The sequence below is a fragment of the Pseudorasbora parva genome, chromosome 22 (genome assembly GCF_024679245.1).
Source record: "Pseudorasbora parva isolate DD20220531a chromosome 22, ASM2467924v1, whole genome shotgun sequence".
In the NCBI taxonomy this organism is placed as follows: domain Eukaryota; kingdom Metazoa; phylum Chordata; class Actinopteri; order Cypriniformes; family Gobionidae; genus Pseudorasbora; species Pseudorasbora parva.
Genome location: NC_090193.1, coordinates 16,297,966 through 16,320,165, shown reverse-complemented (window position 1 = coordinate 16,320,165; position 22,200 = coordinate 16,297,966).

Below are 22,200 nucleotides of genomic sequence, written 5' to 3'. Positions count from 1 at the left end.
CATGATTATAAGGTAAAGCAGCTCTGTTTATCATATTAGATAAATTTAAGTGTGTTTAAAATGATGTTATGACGTTACTCTGTGCATTCGCTCGGCGCTGCTGTGACTTGTTCACACTGCCAAGAATAAAGCGCTTCTGCCGAATAAAACTGAGGGAAACGCAGATATGACGCAATTGACAGGCGACTCCCTCAAACGCAATGCTGAAACATCCCGGTCCTTAGTTAAAATAGCAATTTTCTCACAATTTACAAATAGTTGGAAACATTTGGGATATTGTATCTATAACACTGGCCTAGTGGTTTTTCAATATTCAGTTATACTCATAGATTCAGCTACTGGCAGCATGAAATGTGGCACATTGAAGTGACTTTGCCATATTTCTCATATAACCTGCTTAAATGCATGACGTCCACTATTCACTGTTTTCAGGGGCCCCCGAGTATGAGGGCCCTTTTAACGCTGCTTGCAGCTTTAATTTTGAATAAGTAATTACATCACGAATGCTAAAAAGTGTGTTCTATGTAGTATGAGTGTGTAGTATGAATGTGGACGTACTCCATTCGCCGCGTTGTCATTATCATTTAACCCACCAGCGTCAGTTATGTCACTATCATTCACAAATCCTCTCCCGTGGCCTCATGGGATAGTAAAGAATCCACTTCAGAATCTTGCCATAAGAAGAAGGTTATCCGAGCACTCTTTGTCTATGTACTGTGAATTCGGACATGCTTCTTTGGTTTGGTCACATATTGTTTTTGACCAACTGTAGGAAGGGATGTGATTTTGGATGCAGCTAATGACAGGTGGTTGGATAGGAGGAGTTAAAACAGCAGGACACGTTGACGTCAGTCGAAAAGAAAAGTTTTTTTTAGATGTAGGAAAGGTTAATATTACATTTAGATAAAGATTGTGAAGACATTTGGCATAGCATGTGTTGATTAATCTTACACAGTATGTGCAGTAAGTCCCCTTAAATATATCCTGGTATGTCACGTAACCTGCTTTCTGGATTACCCTCCAGGGGTTCATGTTAGAGTTTTAGAAGTTAAACAGGGTTTAAAGCAAACAGAGAATATCCTTCCTATTACTACAGATGAATCTGTAAACAGTATGTCTGGTATAAAACAAAACCCCAGTAAAACAGGTGTAGCGACACTCAAGAACATTGAATATTTGCAACTGAATGATGCCTTAAATATGTTTTTGGCAAATTCATCTTATGATCTAAATATGTCTACAGGCAAATCTGTCTAGAGAGGGAAAAAAACACACACATTTGAAATCAAAAGGAAGTCCGGACATTACACTGCACAAACAAATCAGCAGTGATATTTGCGTCTATCTGTCCTTAGAGAGACTTCCTTACATGGAGACATGACGTTCAAGGCTGTGCATCTGGGTGTGAGACCCTTGTTGACTTCACACAGGCGGATCAGTTTGCTGTGAAGCCGGGGACATCATGGAAACCAAGGAAACTTGAGGGGCAGATCAAGAGGCTATACTATTACAGTCAAGGAATCTCCAAAAATATCCCGACATTCGCGCAGACGAAAAACAACACATTTCTCTGCCTTGTTTATGCCCGTTTATGAGTTAAAATGCACTTGTTTTGGGTTGCGCTATATCTCAAACACATTTGGAGGTTCTGGGAGCGTCTGAAGGCTGAATTGTTTATTGCATTTTCAGCTGCCTGTTTGCTTTGTTCTCTTTGGACAGCACTGATCTTTGTCAGTTTTCCCGAAAATTATGCTGAATCAAATTGCCAAGTAGATTAAGTCAGATTTTTCCAACTGAAGTGGTATTAGGAGGCGTTTATCCGTTTGTGCTATCATTATCATTGCAAATGTTCTGTCCAATAAGCATACAATAATAATAAAGCAACTTATGCTTGAGCTATTTGCATTTCCTATTCTGCACTTTTTTGGCACAATCGTGAATCAAGAAAAGGGGCAAAGGCCAGGAATTGAGTGTCGCTGATATTCCTGCATGCACATGAGCAAACACTGTTGATATGGGTGACAATTGTTAAATGCGTCAAAAGCACATGCATGTTACTTCCCTGTCCGGCTGCGCTGCACGTGGCGACGTGTTCTGCTTCTGCCCCTGGCCCGTGTCCAGGTCTCAGACAGAGCTGTGAAGCTATGGTAAATATTGTGAGGAATGTATGGAGGGGCTGAGAAGGAATGTATTTACCTCAGGTGAAAAGAAGGTTTCGTACATATCTTTCCTTGGTGAATTGAAAAAGCATAAACAAAATGTGTGTTTGCAGTTTTTGCACTGCAATTGCACAATTGCACTACAAGAGGAACAGGACGTTCTCCAAGATTGTTTCTCCCTCTCTTTTGCTGCTGGTCAAACTTTTGCAAAACCGCATTCTTCTATGAAACAACCACCATTTCCTTTCAGTAATTCTCTAGACAGTATTCCAGTGTACTAAAAGTTTGACGACCACTAAAGGGATTGTTTATTCAAAAAAGAAAATTCAGATTGTTTACTCACCCCTGTGGTTCCCTGTGCTCCCTGTGGTTGGGTCACATTTTAGATTAGGGTCCAATTCATTTATTTACTAATTATTAAATGTGACATTTGTCTCAATAAACCCGTAATTACCGCTTAGTTGTTAAGTTTAGGTGTTGGGTAAGATTAGGGGATGTTGCATGCAGAACAAGGCATTAAAATGTGCTTTATAAGTAATAAACAGACAATATCCTAAATTGCGTGCTAATAAGCAGTAGTTAATAGTGAGAATTTGACCCTAAATTAAAGTGTTACCCAAACTTGCATGACTTTATTTCCTCTGTAAAAGACATAAGAGAGATTGAGCAGAAAATCCAAGCTGCTAGAGTTTTTTAGGAATGAAAATCTATCAACATATTACCATTTTTAAAAATCTATAGTTTGTGTTATATAACCTTGCTATTGAGGGAGTGATGGCAAATTTGGCATCTTTCTCTTTCTGACCACCGTAATCAAGCTCTCAATACCCCCCCCCCCCCCCCCCCGAAACACTATATTGTGGATTTTTTTCTTTTGCTATTATGTTATAAAATATATTTATTATAGTTTATATTCACCAATATGGTTACCAAATTATAATGACTTCTGCTTCAAAAAACCCAGTACTATGTAAAAAAGGGATTTCCATGGGTTTGAAACACCACTGTGGTTACTTTTTAACTGAATATTCCTTTTAACAGCTGTCAGAGATGTTTGTGCTGCTCTTGGCTCTCATGTTTTTTTGGTGGAGAAATGTGCTTCAGGGTGTAACTGTGACCAATGACTCTCCTTAACTCTCTTTAGTTCAGTCAAAAACGCTAATTCTGTCACATACTCTCCCTCAAGTGTTTATTTGGATCCCATTTACTTTCATTGTATGGACAAAAACAGTTTGTCAAAAATATTTTAATTTCCACAAAAAGAAAGTCACACGTTTGGAACGACGCAAAGGTGGGTAAATGATGACAAAGTTTGTATTTTCTTTGTCGGTGAACTTTCCCTTTAAGAGCAAAAAGTCGTCTGCCATGCTATTCCAGCTTTGGCCAATAGGAGGCCATTTCCCACACATGGTAATCCTGAGGGAGTGATGAGGACCTATGGTTTAACAGTGTACTCGGTAAAAACAGAAGATTCTCTTGAACTTTAATCTGGTCATTTTGTTTCCAAAATGCTGAACTGTGAGGTACTGATTGAGTCATGTGCATACTAACGTCAGTAAGACTTTCTGGTCAGCCCTTCCCTATTTGAAACTTTCCAAACAGTCATCATTATCCACAAACCCCCTCTCAAAACAAAGACACTGAGAAAAGAGAACAATTTTAGTCATAATTGGTAGAATGTGATCCCACTAGACCACAAGGCGCACTCCCACTCAGTAGCATGATAAGAGTGTAGCAGGGGAAAAAAACGGAGGATTGGGAATAATGACATTTTCTTTTCATAGTTCTCTCAGGAGACGAGTAGATCTTCTTGCTTCTCTGACGACACACATTATGTACAAGTAAACAACCGGCACCAAGGGGAATAGCCAGACGTAAACACTCAAGTGGTGACTGTCAATAAGATTTAAAATGTTGACAAGACCACAGATCTGATAACGAAGGAAGGTAGGCAAAAAAACTGGATAAAAAGATGACTGAATTTGTAGCTGGCTTTGAAGGTAGACCAATGATGGTCAGGATTAAAAGATTGAAGGACAGAGAAAAGGAAACAGGCAGAGAGAAAGTGTGTATGTAGGTCAGAGTATATTCTGGACGTGACAGCAAACTCAATGACCTTTCAGCCGTTAAATACCTGTAGCACTGACGACTTTCGCTGATACTCAGTTCATTTGCATTTGCAAACAACTTTTTACAATGTTTGCTGTTTGTTGTATTCTGTTTTAAAGCACAAGCAGTTCAGTATGGCAGCAGTGAATGATGAAATTGCCAATGTAAAACACCATTGAACCTGATATTGAAGGGATGAGGAAATCAGGATGACATGTTCACTATGTTTGTTCTTCAAAGCTATGACAGACTTGGGACTTGCAATGTCCCTTTGAGCGTCACGTCTCATGTCTCCTAATAGTGCATATTCCCTTACAGCTAGTTCATTCAGTTTGTCTTCAAACAATGTCCAACAATTTACATAGAAGTCACAGAAGAAATCAGACATTTATTGTCTTTTTTTGCCCAAATTTGATTTCCACAACATTCTATGACATTTGTGGAACCAAATGGCCAACATTTTTGTCTTTCTAGGCCTAACTTCATAGTAATTTCATGCATTTTTATACATTTTTACTTTTTTGTACAATATCACACAATTACAACTCTATTGAAAGACACAATATAAATAAAATTATCTGATTAAATGTACTTTTTTTGTTTACATTACTTTTCATCTCTGACAGACAGTCATCATTTCAGTAAAAATCTATATAAGCAGAGTAAATAAAAATGGAAATGGTTTAGGCCTATTTCAGTTTTTGTTTTGATCATAATTAAAAAAAAAGTAATAATTAAACCAATAAAATATGTTGGATTTTTCTATTTAAAAATGAAAAGTCTTGGTTAGGGACAAGTGTTAGTCAAATCTACATAAAAGTGTGGATGGTCTAGTGTGGCCAAGAATGAAAGGAATAGTTCACGCCATTGGCTTCCATAGTAACACACACACACACACACACACACACACACACACACACACACACACACACACACACACACACACACACACACACACACACACACACACACACACACACACACACTATGGAAGTCAACGGGGTCCATAAACTGTTTAGTTCCCCATATTCTTTAAAATATCTTCTTTTGTGTTCAGCAGAAGAAAGAAGTTCATAAAAGTTTGGAACAACTGAAGGGTGAATAAATGATGACAGAATTGTATGTTTTGCGTGAACTATTCCTTTAAGAATTAATTCCCACAACATATTATTATTTCCCAGCAAGCAATATCTATCATTTCTATAGATCCAATATAGTCTGGCTATGAATATCCCACTTCTGGCCAAAATAACCTTGAATTTGGTTATGCTGGTTTTGCCAAAATAACTTACACTTGTATGATATTCCATCAGCAAAGTCAACCATGAATACACAGTGTGTAATTTTATTTCTTTGGTTAGACGTCTATAAAATTTTACAGCCCACATTTCGCCTTGTTTTAGCCTAGACGTCAGGGCTATGTTTAGACGTTTTTTAATGTTTATTAATTGTTTTTTATTTTTTTGTTTTTTTCCCCCCTCACGTCATGTGTAGGGCTCCATATAACAGGATTTGAAAAGTAGCTAAATAAATGTCCAAATCTAGAAAGTTTTAGTTTTAATGTTAGCTTATACAGTGGGGCAAAAATGTATTTATACTGCCACCAGTTGTGCAAGTTCTCCTACTTAAAAAGATGAGAGAGGTATCTTTCATCATATTCATAACTATGAGAGACAGAATGGGAAAAAATATCCAGAAAATCACATTGTCTGATTTTTAAAGAATTTATTTGCAAATTATGCTGGAAAATAAGTATTTGGTCACAAAAAAGCAAGATTTCTGGCTCTCACAGGCCTGCAACTTCTTTACGAGGCTCCTCTGTCCTCCACTCGTTACCTGTATTAATGACACCCGTTTTACATGTTATCAGTATAAAAAAAACCTGTGTCAACAACCTCAAACAGTCGGACTCCAAACTCCACTATGGCCAAGACCAAAGAACAAAATTGTAGACCTGCACCAGGCTGAGAAGACTGAATCTGCAATAGGTAAGCAGCTTAGTGTGAAGAAATCAACTGTGGGAGCAATTATTAGAAAATGGAAGACATACAAGACCACTGATAATTTCCCTCAACCTGGTGCTTCAAGCTAGATTCATGGGGTCAAAATGATCACAAGAACGGTGAGCAAAAATCCCAGAACCACACGGGGGGACCTATTAGATTACCTACAGAGAGCTGGGACCAAAGTAACAAAGTCTAACATCAGTAACACACTATGCCGCCAGTCGACTCAAATCCTGCAGTGCCAGACATGTCCCCCTGCTTAAGCCAGTATATGTCTGGGCCCATCTGAAGTTTGCTAGAGAGCATTTGGATGATCCAGAAGAGAATTGGGAGAATGTCATATGGTCAAATGAAACTAAAATATAACTTTTTGGTAAAAACTGAACTTGTTGTGTTTGGAGGAGAAAGAATGCTGAATTGCACCATACCTACTGTGAAGCATGGGGGTGGAAACATGTTTTTCTGAAAAGGGACCAGGACAACTGATCTGCGGAAAGAATGAAAGAATGAATGGGGCCATGTATCATGATATTTTGAGTAAAAACCTCCTTCCATCAGCAAGGGCATTGAAGATGAAACATGGCTGGGTCTTTCAGCATGACAATGATCCCAAACACACCGCCCGGGCAATGAAGGAGTGGCTTTGTAAGAAGCATTTCCAGGTCCTGGAGTGACCTAGCCAGTCTCCAGATCTCACCCCATAGAAAATCTTTGGAGAGAGTTGAAAATCCGTGTTACCCAGCGACAGCCCTAAAACATCACTGCAATCGAGGAGATTAACTTTTGTTATTGACCAAATACTTAATTTCCATCATACTTTGCAAATGAAAACTTTCAAAAAGTGATTTTCTGGATTTTTTTGCTCACTCTGTCTCTCATAGTTGAATTGTACCTATGATAAAAAGGACATGCCTCTCTCATTAAGTGGGAGAACTTGCACAACTGGTGGCTGAATAAATATTTTTTTGCCCCACTGTATATAAAAGTGGTTAGCCTGTTTTTCCCCCATTACATTTGTTGTTTTGAGCATGGAAAACACTGTGCTTGTTTCAAAGTGCTTTGTTATCAAGTTATCACCCCTGTCCTGGCTGTGCAATGAGAATTTACAGACCTCCTTTGGCCATCTATGTAGGTCACACTAGCACGCCTGCATCTTTAACTAACAGAGAACTTTTGGCTGCTGAAAGCTGCTAACCAAAACAAGACTACACCTTCTCCACTTACAGCGGCCCTGAAAAAATGGTGTTAAACAAAGCGTGGGCAGGGCAGCCAAACAGGACAGTCAGATAATAATAAAGAACATCCTTTCCTACGTGATTTCTCTCAGGTCCTTCTCTCAGTGAAGTGTCAAATAACCGTCTATAGACTGAGATTTTTGTTTACGAATATGACTCCAGTTGATCAAGTAATCAAACTGTCTGGTTGGTCGGATATACAATGGAAACAAAATATAATATTTAACCTCCAAAGTCAAAGGGAAAAAAAGTTTGAGAATTTTAAAAGTTTGAACGTTTAGAATTTCGTATTTGTTTCTCAAAATTGTTTAGAGCATAAGAAACAAATGGGGGGAAAACATCTAGAAAAATAATGTTTAATTTATATTGTATGCTATGTCCTCGTAAGTGGACTCCAGGACTAAGTTGTTTAAAAAATAAAATTACATGAAATGACATGACATGTATAGGCAAAACCAATGGGATTTTATTTTTTTTCTTCATTCACCAATCAGTTTTTATAGGTTTCAGGATTTTTTTTTAAACCAAATTTGTTTAAAGATGATTCTCAACTATGTTATGAAAGATATAACAGAATGTTTGTATGTAGCTTGGTATACCATTTTACTTTATGTAATTCGAAGTGCTACATTTGATCAATTAGTCATTTTTAAAGACAAAGACGTTGTTGTCCTGGTGAAACCTCAAAACATACTGTATCTCTGAAAAGCCCTGAATGTGCTCTTTATAGGAAACTGATATGTACGTGTCAGAGAAAAACACCAAAATATAATGTCTTCGTACATGGACAGTGGCACCCAGGAGGATAAAATATTGCTTTTAAAACTTTAGAAATACATTTTTGATAGTTCTTATACTCTTAATGTACATAAAAAAGGGTTAGAGAAACATCTGAGACAAACACAACTGAGAAATAGAGTAAGGATGTGATTCCGAAGATCAAGACCTACCCAAGCTGATCCTTCTCGCAGCAGCAAACTGATGTTTCCATGAAAGGCCTGTCGGTCCCGTGGCCAGAGTTTCGGTGGTTTGAAAACACACCCTTGGTGTGGATTTCCTGCTAACATGACATTCAGAAATTCATTCTCAATGGGTTTGTTCATGTTTTTCCTCTGAGATATTTATCTTTGTCACCTGTGAAGGAAATCATGACTTTTTTAATGTTTTTGAGCTGAACAAATGTTTTGATGGTCTCCTTACCTTGTAAGAGGGTCTCATCTTACAAAAAAACAAGGCCTATGTTTCGTGCGTGCAGATGAAATCAGAGGCTGTGGAGGCCGATCTAAAGGTAAATGCACTGAGAAGTTCATATACTGACTAAAAACAAATGTGTTTTAAGGTAATGGCTCAAATGCTTAATCCTTCTCCCAGAAGTCCGTAAACAAGGATCATGCAATATAGACTAGCGCTCATGCAAACCGTTGACATAAGTTTTTATGAAGTTTATGGGGTTTTTCCGAATTTAGCTAATGAAGGTTCATCTGAATTACACCAGTGTTTCATCATTTTGTGACACAGCTCATGATCTCTTGAGTTTTCCTGGAATCACCTCACTCAGTTCACACTTGATACAGCGTTGCCTCCGGGTGAACTGCACATATTCGTCATATTATGGTATTTATCAGCAGGAATAAATAGTATGTATCTACTGCACTTTGAATGTGTAGCATTTTTTTTTTTTTAGTATCAGTTGACTTTTCCTGTTCTGTGGCTCACTTGCCAGAAATGTTTTTGTTTTTGTCAGTTTTTTTTAGATAAATGTTTTTTTCATGATGTCATTACTAGTCAAAAGCTCTCAGTTAACATTTGTAGACTCGACAAAGACAGACGTGCAATAATAAGAGTGTAGATTTAATATATTAGATTTTAGTAGATTTAGTAGATTTTAACATATTGTTCCAGCTGTATATGACTTCCTTCCGATAAACACAAAAACATTTTTTTTAGACAATGTGAGTCCATAGTATACAAGTGTACGGGAAAACACACACACACAGAGTGAACATGACAGAATATGAACACAGTGGATAAGTTGATGTCTTGAAAACAATTGGTGTGTGTAAAAAAAAAGAGTAATATTTAAAAAATGACCATTTACAACTAAACCATCGCCTTGCCCAATTGTCATAAGCTCCAAATGTGATTTAACATGCTGACGTATCGCTTCAGAGCGTTCACATGAACACGCATACTGGGCAGAACTGGTTCATAGTTTAAAATAACGTCATTATGTCACACACACCTATTGAGCAATTCATCCACTTGATCTTTTTTACACTAATTAGTTTCTTTACAAAGTGGCAGCACTGGGATAGTCCATTTTTTCCCACAGTCGAAAAGAAATGGACACACTAGCAGAAACAAACTACGGGGAACCCGGAAAAACAATAGGCTAGTCACTCGCTCTGACAAGCGCTTGTGTGAGGATGTCCAGAGATACATGAGATCTAGTTTAAATGAATACAAAAATATCTTTGTCACTTATAATTTCTGGAGGAAAATAGCGCAATGTACACAGATGAAACTTGTTAGTGAGCATGTGTTGAGCCCCTATCAAATGGAGTATGGCTATTAAAAGGCTGTGAATTTGGCTGTACGCATATGCTAAACATTTGTGTTGAAACTAAGGTACAATTTGAGCTTTGTAAGCTGCTTCTACAACCTGGTTTTGCTGTTTGTATAACTCTGCTTGTCTTTATTAGTATTCCAGGAGAGAGGAAAACTTCATAAAATGGAAGTTGGTCTACAGTTGTGGGATTCTAGTTGTGGGATTTTTTTTTTTTTTGAAAGTTGGTGTGTCTCTTGTTAGACAGTTCCTGGGAGTTGGATTTCTCTCACACGGGAAATGCAAACCCTTGAATGAAGTGGAGGAGGGGAAATTGTTGTCACTCCACTCCATTCACATACACTGTTTTTGTCTGCTTGATGAAACACAAAACTTATTTTGAATATTTTCGCTGGCAGAGAAAAAAAAATACTATCCAGATTTTGTCTGAAGCATAAGTTACTCAACATTAAAAGGATAGTTCACCCAAAAATGAAAAGTCTTAAAAAATATCTTCCTTTTGGGGAAAAAAAGTCATATAGGTTTGGGACGACATAAGGGTGAGTAAATGATGACAGGATTGTAATTTCTAGGTGAACTATCCCTTTGTGTCTTAGTTCTGGTTCACTTAGTTCTGGTTCAAGCATTTCTTTAGCCACCTGCATAGGAGAGAGGAGACAACAAGCGATGAGTCATACAGAGCCCTTATCTTTGTATTCATTTCAGAGTTTAGCAGTGATGCTGCATTGTTTGGCTTAATAACCAGGCCGTGTCACACGACCACGAGCCAAGACTCGCTGCGCTGACCGACCGCAGAACCGCCACGTGTCGAGCCACCTACAGTGATAATGCTTGATGATGAACTGCATGGCAGACATGGTGTGAGCTGCTGTATTATCTTTGAAGAATAATAAGGTGCCAGGCTTGGACTGCATGGCAGCTAAAGTAATCAAGACCAGTGGAGAATTTCTATAAGGACGCCTCGATGTCCTCGTGAAGTTAATCTGCCGATCAGAATGAATCCCATCGACTTGGAAGAAAGCCCATGCCATTCTTCAAGAAAGGTGACAGCCATGAATGTTAGAAGTACCGTGGCATTAGTCTACAGGAAAGTCTTCCAATCACTACTACAGCGGCATCGAGAGTAGATGAGCCGTGAGGAGCAAGCTGGATTCCATCATCTCCAGGCTGTTTCGACCAGATCTTCTCTATTCTTCAGGTGATGTAGGAGAGAATCCATTGTGTCAAGCGTATTGTAATAGTCGTCATTGACTTCAAATCGGTGTTCGATTGCGTTCGAAACACGTTCTGCCCAAAGTCATCCGCCTCCTCCAGAACTTCTACAACGGCTCAACGACCTAAGCATTCGCAGTGAGGAGTGTGAGGAGTTTTCCGTCCTTACCAGTGTCCGGAAATGACAATTCAATCATGAGGAAGGTATTAGAGAACAAATAGGGAATCCGATATGGCATCAAGTGCTATGTGACTGATCTTATGTTTGCACATGACAGCTCTATCCTGGACGATACGGATACGGAGGCACCGACGACCTCCACAGCGTTGCCCGTTTCGCCAAACTGTATGGAGCGGAAATCAACATTGAGAAGACCAAAGGTATGACGACTGGAGACTCATCAGCGTCTGTCCACCTCGAGAGAGTCCAAATTGAACAAGTACAAAACTTCAAGTAGGCCTACCTATAGTTTCTGGTACAAGAAAAGAAGATTGTCTCAACTGCCGAAATTCTTAGCCGAATTGGCCTGGCAATTGGTGTTTGTGGAAGATGGCCAACATCACTACTGCAATTACGGTATAACTCTTCTGAACCCTGGTCATTCCTATCATGTAATATGGATCAGAAACCCGGATTCCCCTAAGTCGGAATTTAACAAGCTTGATGCAATGCAATGCCTCCGACAAATCCTCGGCGTATCTCCCGCCTCGACCAACTCTGGAACGAATATATCCGAAAAGAGTGTGGTGACCAGCCTACAATCGAAGGGGCCACACAGAAGCATCATCTGCAGTGGTTCGGAACAAGCATGCAGTATCCCTCTCAGAAACTGAAGCTTTCGCGCCTCGATTCCCCCCACCTCAAATATTTTTCCCCAAAGTTGGTTTATGTCATTGAAGGCAGTTATCATCCTGATGATTTCATTTCAAGTGTTCGTTTAAAAAAAAGTTTAGTTTTAGTTATCTGATGCTATAAAAACGGGGGGGGGGGGGGGGGTGACATCATGATTGACAGCTGAGATCAACGTCTTCTCTGAGTGAAGTTGTCACTGAGTCACTATCAGACTTTTTTCGGGATTTTTGGGAGCAGATTGGAGCTTAAGCTTTAATTTCTACATTTTCCATAACTGTTTATTTCACACCAACATAATTAATGGTTCTGCATCTGCGAGAGGGTGGGCGGGCTTTGATATCGCAGCAGTACTTCCTGCTCTCTACTGCGCAACTCCGGTCCCAGAATCGCTACTGCGCAGACTCGGTCCCAAGATGTCAGCGCCGTACAGGCCGCCTGAAAGCTTCAACTCAAGCGGAAACGGATGATGTCGAGTCGTCCATATTTTTTTACGGTCTATGGTTTGGACACGTCTGCTGGATGTGTGACGACCAACTTCACTGCAGCTGCCAACCGCCGACCTGGAAAATTCATTGTGCTGTGCCGAAGAAGACCTGGCTGAAGCAAACCGGCAGTGACCTAAGAAACCAACGCATCACCCTCACTGAAGCCAAGGCCTTGGCCACTGATCGATCTGCATGGAGGCGTGTAGGGAATGAGATTCGAAATCCTGCGGCACCCACAGCAGCTTGCTACAGAGGTGGCTCTGGCCTGAGGCCAGCTAGGGAAAGAGAAAATAACCAGATTGACTTGACAGGCTCGTTTATAGTGAGAAGCAGGTGGAGAGAGGTCACTAGTGCCAAATTTGCTGGAAAAAGCACATGTACTCAGTGCCAAACAAAAGAAAGCCAAGAATCCGAGTGGTACAAAAGCCCTATTGTGCCATACTTCACAAACACCAGGACCAGGAGCAAAGAAACAGAGGGTCAAATACTACAGTGCATAATCTCGGATAGACTTCTAAATTCTAGTTGCTACCAAAAATGTTTAAGCCATGCTGTTGTTTGTTTGTGGGCTGTGTGCAGTGACTTAACATTTGGCTGACTAACAGTAGTAGAGCCTCACGAGGTCATTCTGCTGTGGGTAAGTGTATTCTCTCAGCTGACATGTTATGGAGGAATAACCCAAGCAGGGCCAAACTCATGGGAATTATGGGTCACCTTTAACGCAAAACAAGGGGAGAAGCCAAGAGGGCAGGAAAGGGCACAGCTGGCCTAGTGCACAGAGAGTTCTGTGTGACATGAGACATCCGGACTAGCGCTGTGTGGTTGTTCAGGAAATCAGCTTGGTTCAACATATGGTGCAGCAGCCCCAACCTCACTCTGCTCTGATTGGCTCTCCTGTCTCCAGGCATGTGCCTGCAGTGAACAAAACAATATTTAGCCAATCAGACAAAGGCATGAATTTCCCTTCTCTTGCTAACAAAACTCATCAGTGACATCACTAGCCTTTTAAACTACACCACAAACATTTAAAAAGACAACACGTGTGGGACTGCGTCTGCTGACGGGTACAACACATTGTCTCAGTGGAGCATAACTTTCATCATGTTTTTGTTTTGTCCCCTGAAACAAAACTGACATATTTTTTTCCTGTTATAAAAGAACAACATGCATACATGATTTATTGATTCACCACTTTACTTTCTGATATTTTAAAAATCTTTATTTCACTCTTTTTCCATTTGGACAAATTCCATTTTAAATCTAGCTCCTATGTTCCCCCCTTCACACGTTAAAGTGCTCAAATATTTTCTCTTATCCCATTTAAAAAGTCTTTAAAACAAGATAAATTCAAGAGAAGCAACAATACATAAGATATTATGAATATATATTTCATAGATTGTAGGCTATATTAATAATGATTGCATTTTTTCAACTTGTTTTTAACTTGCATTCTCCGAAAACAAGTCAAGGAGAAGATTTTTGAAAGGTATTGGTAACCAAACACTTGGTGGGAAATGCTGAAAATGCTGAAGCTGCAACCTGAACCACAAACTGTAGTAGGACCTACTTTAGGTTTTAAACTCACTTTGTTACCATTAAAAAAAGAATGTTCTGAATATGGGTAGTATGAATGGAATTCAGACGTACCATGTTGTCTGTCACGTAACCTACTGTACCAGTTTATTGCAATTCACAACAGCAATTCCCGCAAGCCCAATGTTTTATGATTAATTCGGACATACTGCAACTTTTGCCTACTATATAATAGGGAAGTTCTATTTATGAGACATTTCTCAAAATCTCTTTTATGTGGAAAAAGAAAGTCATACAGGTTTGGAACGATATGAGGATCAGTAAACAATGACAGAATTTTCATTTTTGGGTAAACACTTGCAGTGTTGCTTTTCAAGTAACTTCATCTTGTAGCAGTGTTGTTGTTTTTTTAAAGAATTTTGACTGGAAAATTAATAATTAATAATGGAAATAGAAACTTTTTGAAGTGAACAGATAAAAGTCCATACACGGCTCTTTGTCTGATAATCCCGACCAGCCTGACATAGCAACAGTGGCTCAACCAATAGTGTGAGTTTGGGGCGGGGCTATTTGTTTGTTTTGGCCAATGCATGGGGGAGTATTTGAGAAAGTCGTTTGGAAACAATCAAAATTTTTGCTATTTTAATTGATGATACTGTTGGAACAGAAATTACACATTTCAGGTTTAACTTTGAATGGATGTTTGTTCCTCATAGTAAAGATTGCTAGAATGATAAGTCATTTAGCCTACTTATTAGAGGGAATGTGTTATGTGTAACAAAATCTTTTTTTTCTGTATTCTTTTTGTGTGCTTCACTCATAGGGGACTTTAAAGAAACAACAACAACAAAAAAGCATGAGTGCGGGGGAAGTGCTCACTATCAGTCTGCCTTTCCTGTTTGTAAATGATTGGTCGAGTCCCTTGAAACTGTTACTGAGGAGGAAACAGAGAGACTCTGCGGAGAACATTGAACTGCACTGGATTGTTTACACAGGGCACAATGTATAAATCTCTGGGAAAGTGAGAAAGAATGATGTTTGTTTTACTTGACTATGCACAAAAATAATTTGGTGTGTGAAATATCCTTCAACATTTCAGATCACAATAAGTTTTCCTCATCAACAGCAGAATTCCAGGACTGCTACACACAAGGGCCACTCCTCTCAGATGATATCTGATTACTAGGAAAAGATCCATAAACTGCTGCCCCATGTTACATTGATTTGGTGCGTCCACATCCGTTCCACAGTGGAATGCATAAAGAAGTCATTGTTTATAAAAAAGTAGACATGTCTTCGAGTTTTCAAGGACACTTCTGGAAAAAAAAATCAAGTCTTCTGTATCAGAATGCCTAAACGTAAACCAAATATAATCTCTACCCTTTGTATCGGTTTCTAGTGAAAAATTCCAATGCATCATATATTAAAGGGAGGGTGAAACACTCCGTTTCAGTCAATCTTAAGTACCTATAGAGTAGTATTGCATCCTTCATATCTCCGAAAAGTCGTTAGTTTTATTATATTTATAAAAGAAATATGGGCTGTACCGAGTCTTTCAGGAAAAAACCGAGCGCCTGGAGGTGTATCGTGTGGGCGGAGCTAAAGAATGACGAGCGTGCAAAGCGGTGACGTCCTCAAGCGTGGAGAAGAAAACGCTACCCAGATTCAAATACAGGGAGTGCAGAATTATTAGGCAAATTAGTATTTTGACCACATCATCCTCGTTATGCATGTTGTCTTACTCCAAGCTGTATAGGCTGGAAAGGCTACTACCAATTAAGCATATTAGGTGATGTGCATCTCTGTAATGAGAAGGGGTGTGGTCTAATGACATCAACACCCTATATCAGGTGTGCATAATTATTAGGCAACTTCCTTTCCTTTGGCAAAATGGGTCAAAAGAAGGACTTGACAGGCTCAGAAAAGTCAAAAATAGTGAGAAATATTGCAGAGGGATGCAGAAGTCTTAAAATAGCCAAGCTTCTGAAGCGTGATCATCGAACAATCAAGCGTTTCATTCAAAATAGTCAACAGGATCGCAAGAAGCGTGTGGAAAAACCAAGGCGCAAAATAACTGCCCGTGAACTGAGAAAAGTCAAGCGTGCAGCTGCCAAGATGCCACTTGCCACCAGTTTGGCCATATTTCAGAGCTGCAACATCACTGGAGTGCCCAAAAGCACAAGGTGTGCAATACTCAGAGACATGGCCAAGGTAAGAAAGGCAGAAAGTCGACCACCACTGAACAAGACACACAAGCTGAAACGTCAAGACTGGGCCAAGAAATATCTCAAGACTGATTTTTCTAAGGTTTTATGGACTGATGAAATGAGAGTGGGTCTGGATGGGCCCGTGGCTGGATTGGTAAAGGGCAGAGAGCTCCAGTCCGACTCAGACGCCAGCAAGGTGGAGGTGGAGTACTGGTTTGGGCTGGTATCATCAAAGATGAGCTTGTGGGGCCTTTTCGGGTTGAGGATGGAGTCAAGCTCAACTCCCAGTCCTACTGCCAGTTTCTGGAAGACACCTTCTTCAAGCAGTGGTACAGGAAGAAGTCTGGATCTTTCAAGAAAAACTTGATTTTCATGCAGGACAATGCTCCATCACACGCGTCCAAGTACTCCACAGCGTGGCTGGCAAGAAAGGGTATAAAAGAAGAAAATCTAATGATATGGCCTCCTTGTTCACCTGTTCTGAACCCCATTGAGAACCTGTGGTCCATCATCAAATGTGCGATTTACAAGGAGGGAAAACAGTACACCTCTCTGAACAGTGTCTGGGAGGCTGTGGTTGCTGCTGCACGCAATGTTGATGGTGAACAGATCAAAACACTGACAGAATCCATGGATGGCAGGCTTTTGAGTGTCCTTGCAAAGAAAGGTGGCTATATTGGTCACTGATTTGTTTTTGTTTGGTTTTTGAATGTCAGAAATGTATATTTGTGAATGTTGAGATGTTATATTGGTTTCACTGGTAAAAATAAATAATTGAAATGGGTATAAATTTGTTTTTTGTTAAGTTGCCTAATAATTATGCACAGTAATAGTCACCTGCACACACAGATATCCCCCTAAAATAGCTAAAACTAAAAACTAAAAACTAAAAACTAAAACTTCCAAAAATATTCAGCTTTGATATTAATAAGTTTTTTGTGTTCATTGAGAACATGGTTGTTGTTCAATAATAAAATTAATCCTCAAAAATACAACTTGCCTAATAATTCTGCACTCCCTGTAAAGGTATATACTTTTTATACCTTTACCTTGCACAGCAGCTGATAAGATGGTGAATCACATAGATGACTTTAGCTTCACCGTGCCTTTGGAAGTTGCTGTATAGTGTTGCATTTGCATAAATATGAACTTTTCCAATGGTTGTCATTTACAGTATGTTGCATCAAATAACAAACTCAAATTAAAAAAAACTAATGACTACACTTTGTTGCTGCAAATCACAACCTATAGATAAGTAAGAACAGCATACACTGTGCTTCTGTCCATCACAGCCCCATTTTCAAGCCCACATCAAATTAAATATGGCGTGTACCCTGACTAACCATATTAAAAAGTGAAGAATGACATTGGAACATTAGTATCATGCTTGTCCCTTAAGGCTGGTTCACAGCAGGGGAGCGCGGCGGCGGGGCACAACCGGGGTTAATAGTAACACGCATGGTTTAAAACTTTCCACACATGCCAGGATGACGTTATTTAAAGAAAAATATGCGTCAAAATTAAAATATCTTTGGAAGATATTACTGAACATTGATTTAACCATAGCAAAAGTAAATTAAGTTTATTTAAAGTAAGACAAATCTGATATTATTTTAATCGTATCTGTTATTTAACAGTTGAGAACATTCTTCAATGCTGATCATAGACTGATCTAACCAGCAGACACGAGCCGGGGTTAAATCCCGTTCCCCACCTATGGGGCATGTTGTCACATTTCACTCCCATTCTTTCGAGGTTAATCAAGAAAAAAGTATACACTGTGTTAATGAAACAAAACCACATATTTGTTATTCCCTAAAAAATTATATTTGTGTTACTTAGTTATTTTTTATGTAAAGTTCTATGTTGTGTGCATGTGTTACTTTATCTGGACTACTGGGCTTGCTAAAAAAAAAAAAAAAAAAAAAAAAAAAACTACTGGGCTTGCTTGTTAATAGCAAAACAAGTTCTATTTTTGGCAACAAAAGCCCTTTCATGCCAAAAGTGAACAAGCCTCATGCTGAAGGATGTACAAATTCACGCCATCCCAGTAGAGGGTGCAGCTCAAACGGAAAGGTTTTCAGCTGTGCTGTCATTCTGGATCGCAGAAGAATAAGACGCAGGAGACGAAAGATCAAGGGGGTAATCTAGCACTCGGAAAGCGTTCCACCCATAGGGGCAGCCATTGTTAACCAAGCCATCACCTGCTGTTAGCATCCCATTGACTCCCATTCATTTTTGAGTCACTTTGACAGTGAATAACTTCACATCTGAGGCGTTTAAAGACTTAATTTGTCCATTGTTTATTTATAAAGAAACACGACAATGCATAAATGGCTCCATTGCCTTGTATCTTACACTATACCCCCGTAGAAGCTGTTTTTGTAAAAATAGGCTAACGATTGCGTCAAAACCAACGTGAATCTGTCTCACAATTGAGAAACTACAGTATAGACCTGAGGAGAAACTCAGAAGCTATCTTATACTGTCTATGAGACAGTCGGGGGGACGCGGAGACAAAGTCTGATAAAGTCAAGGGAGAAGAATGGGGAGAAGCCCATAGTTAGCCAAAAGCAACGTGACAGAACATTTAAACAACGTGATTCAGATTTCACTTTCCACAACTACTAGAAGACCTAAACTGTCAGACAGGAGGCTCACGTCACATCTACGTCGTCAAGCTCAGTCTGAGCCTGCGCAGTTCGCTCAGCCATCAGGAAGTGAGTTCTAATTGACTTCATTTTCCGCCGTTGAAGTCTATGGGATCGCTCTGTCCATTTTTTAACTATCTATGCGAAAGATCAAAAATAAAAATTAAACACAAATGTAATTTTTAAACTCAAGTTATTTTTGCTGATTCATATGATTGAATTGAATCATCAAATGTCAGCAGCAAAGACATTGGTTAATAAAGTGAGATTAAATACATAAAGTATATTTGTGTTATTGCAGGTTTGTGTAATATTCTGACTTTGCACATTTGCAACAGTTTTTATTCATTTTAAAGGCACACTGTGTAAGATTCTGGATTAAAATATCCAAAAACCACAAGAAAGATGTAACATATGACCAGAAAAAGCGAATGCGCTCACCTGCAACATAATAAAAGCTCCGCGAAATCCAGGTGTCATCAAGCTACGCCTTTGTTTTTAATAAGCGACCTCTAGTGGCAAAAAAAGCAAATTGTGGCTTTAAGAGATTCTGAATCTGTTTTGTGCAAGTGAGATAAATGCATGATCAAATTTAGTCTAGAACTACAATACCCATCATGTTTACACAGCGCACACAAGGCCTCTGTGCTTGTGCTGCCTTTACAGGCTATCGGAATAGGAGCTCATAATCACGACTGCAGAAGTGGGAAGTACGAAACTTCCGATTGCACGTGAAGGCAGCATATCTCACGATTTGTCACAACATGGGGACAGGAGAGGTGTCAGTCAATAATTGGGAAAACAAAGTAACTTGCATTACTTATTTGAAAAAGTAACTCAGATATGTTGTTGTAAATTTAAAGCTACACTATGTAACTTTTCCATCTGCTAAAGGACGCCTATTCAAAACAAAGGCGGAGTTTGGTGATGCCAAGTTTAAGCGCAGAATCTTGGGACATGTGGTCTTCACCTCACAGCCGGTGGAAGAGAATAGGGATGGGACTTGGGCAGAAATCAAGTTCATTGATGTGATTATTAACGTTACTGTATATGAAGCAGAGCAGGTCCAAATATTGAGGGAGCTGAGCAAGGCCGCTGCATTCTTGTAAAAGGCCGAGTGATTGTTGCGCAACACGACTCGCGAGCAGCGGGACTTTTATTATGACGGGACACAGTCGCCGGCGCCATTTCCACTTTTCCATTCATAAGTATGAGGTAACGCAGCTCTCTGTATCATATTAGATACATTTAAGTGTGTTTAAAATGGTGTTATGACGTTACACAGCGGCTGATGTGACACTTGTTACACTGCTAAGAGTAAAGCACTTCTGCTAAATAAAACCGAGGATTTACAAAAAACTCACAATTTACAAATAGTTGGAAACATTTGGGATATTGTAAGAACTCGACTGAACTAAATATATAACACTGGGCTGTTTTTTTGTGGATATTTTACTGCAAAAATCCTTCATAGTGCTAGCCTAGAAATCTAGACGCACCCTAGCGGCAGCAAATTTAATTTGCCCGCAAATGTCGTCTAGGCACTCTCAATACCATTCTGAGCTGTGTTCCTCAAAATCTGGACGGCCCAATCACATCATGTATAGAGTTGGCGGGCGGGGCCATAATGACGACGGCCGAGTTGCGTTTGCAGGCTTCTAGTAAACACAGAAACTGGCGAACGGCGGCGGTCTTTCGAATCAGCTCTGACCGCGACTCTTGAAGACTTGGAGTTAAGCTTTTCTCTGAGAAAAGAACAAAGAACGGCACCGAAGTCATTCTTAAAAAGGGAAGATGTGTTCGGAGTTTAGCCGACCGGATACGGTGAATGTTTAATCAGTCAGCGAGCTCTGCTTCACCTTCGTTGCTCTGGTTGGTGTAGCGCTATCCTATCGCGTGCAGAGGGAGTTTGAAAGACAACCGTTTATCCGCCCCTCGGATTGAGCCCTGTCTATGGTGAGTTTCCAGACCAAACATCTTGATGTGGGTCCGGCTTGTCAGGCTATCATAGTGCACCTTTAAAAGTAATTTGTTTTAGTTAAGTTTAGTTGTTGTTTAAAGTAATCTGTTTCTTGTAATGTGTTACCTCCAACATTGTATTTAGTCCAGTGTGAACTACCGTAGCAGTGATGAAAAACGGACTGTGTTAAAGGTGAGATGGGAACAAAGCTAGGCCAAGGGCACTACATCTGACCATCACCGATGTCTGTGGATGATGCTATTTTTGTAACTATTACTCCTGGCAGTGGTTGACTGTGTGTGTGTGTGTGTGTGGGGGGTAAAGTCACTTACCAGAATAGAAGCTTGAAAAACACATTTATAACATGTTTATTCTAGATTTTAAGTAAACAAGATGCCAGTGTATTCCCGAATTGCAGCTAAAGTCCGCCTTGACTGTCAATGACAGTCCATACCAGTGTTGTTGTTCTCTAAAATGTGTTTAGAATTATACGGCAATGCAAAAAAACATTTTAAATGTGTCTTTACCCTGAAGTGTTGCCCAGTTGCTATTCTTTTCCAGGAAAACACCCTAGTTACTCTAGCATGGAACCTGATTGAAAGCAGGTGTGACATCAGAGTTCCAGCCTACGAGAAAGAGGCACATGTGTGAGGCAAGACTAAAGATTGTAAACAGTTAAAAAAATATTTCATATTGTCGTATTTTCCAGGCAGGCCATTTCTGGGAAACGGCAAAGCACAACCAATGAATGTATGCGGAGCTATCTGAACAATCTGCCATTAATAAAGAGCTTATTAATTTCAACCATAGAAACAAAAAGTTTTGGGAATAACTATAAGTACAAGTAGCGACGCCACTAACTTAACTACAGTTTTCAATACAATTAAAGTAGCTCGACTTCATAGTAATGCTAACTTCTCTATTTTGCTAACAGGTATGTGCGTAGTATGACAACATGCAACATTACTATTTTTTTGATGTTACATATTACAGTTGATATAAATTAAATGGATAAATAATGATTCCGTTATTCCCTGCAGTACATTTTATATCTATAAAGGCCACTGTTTGAAAATATCCACTGTAAATGCTTTTATATCAGATGTAGAAATATGATGTTTTTGTTGTTTGAGCGAATTTGACAAGGGCCAAATTGTGATGGCTATGACTGGGTTCCGGTCTGCAGTGGTCAGTATCTATCAAAAGTGGTCCAAGGAAAGGACA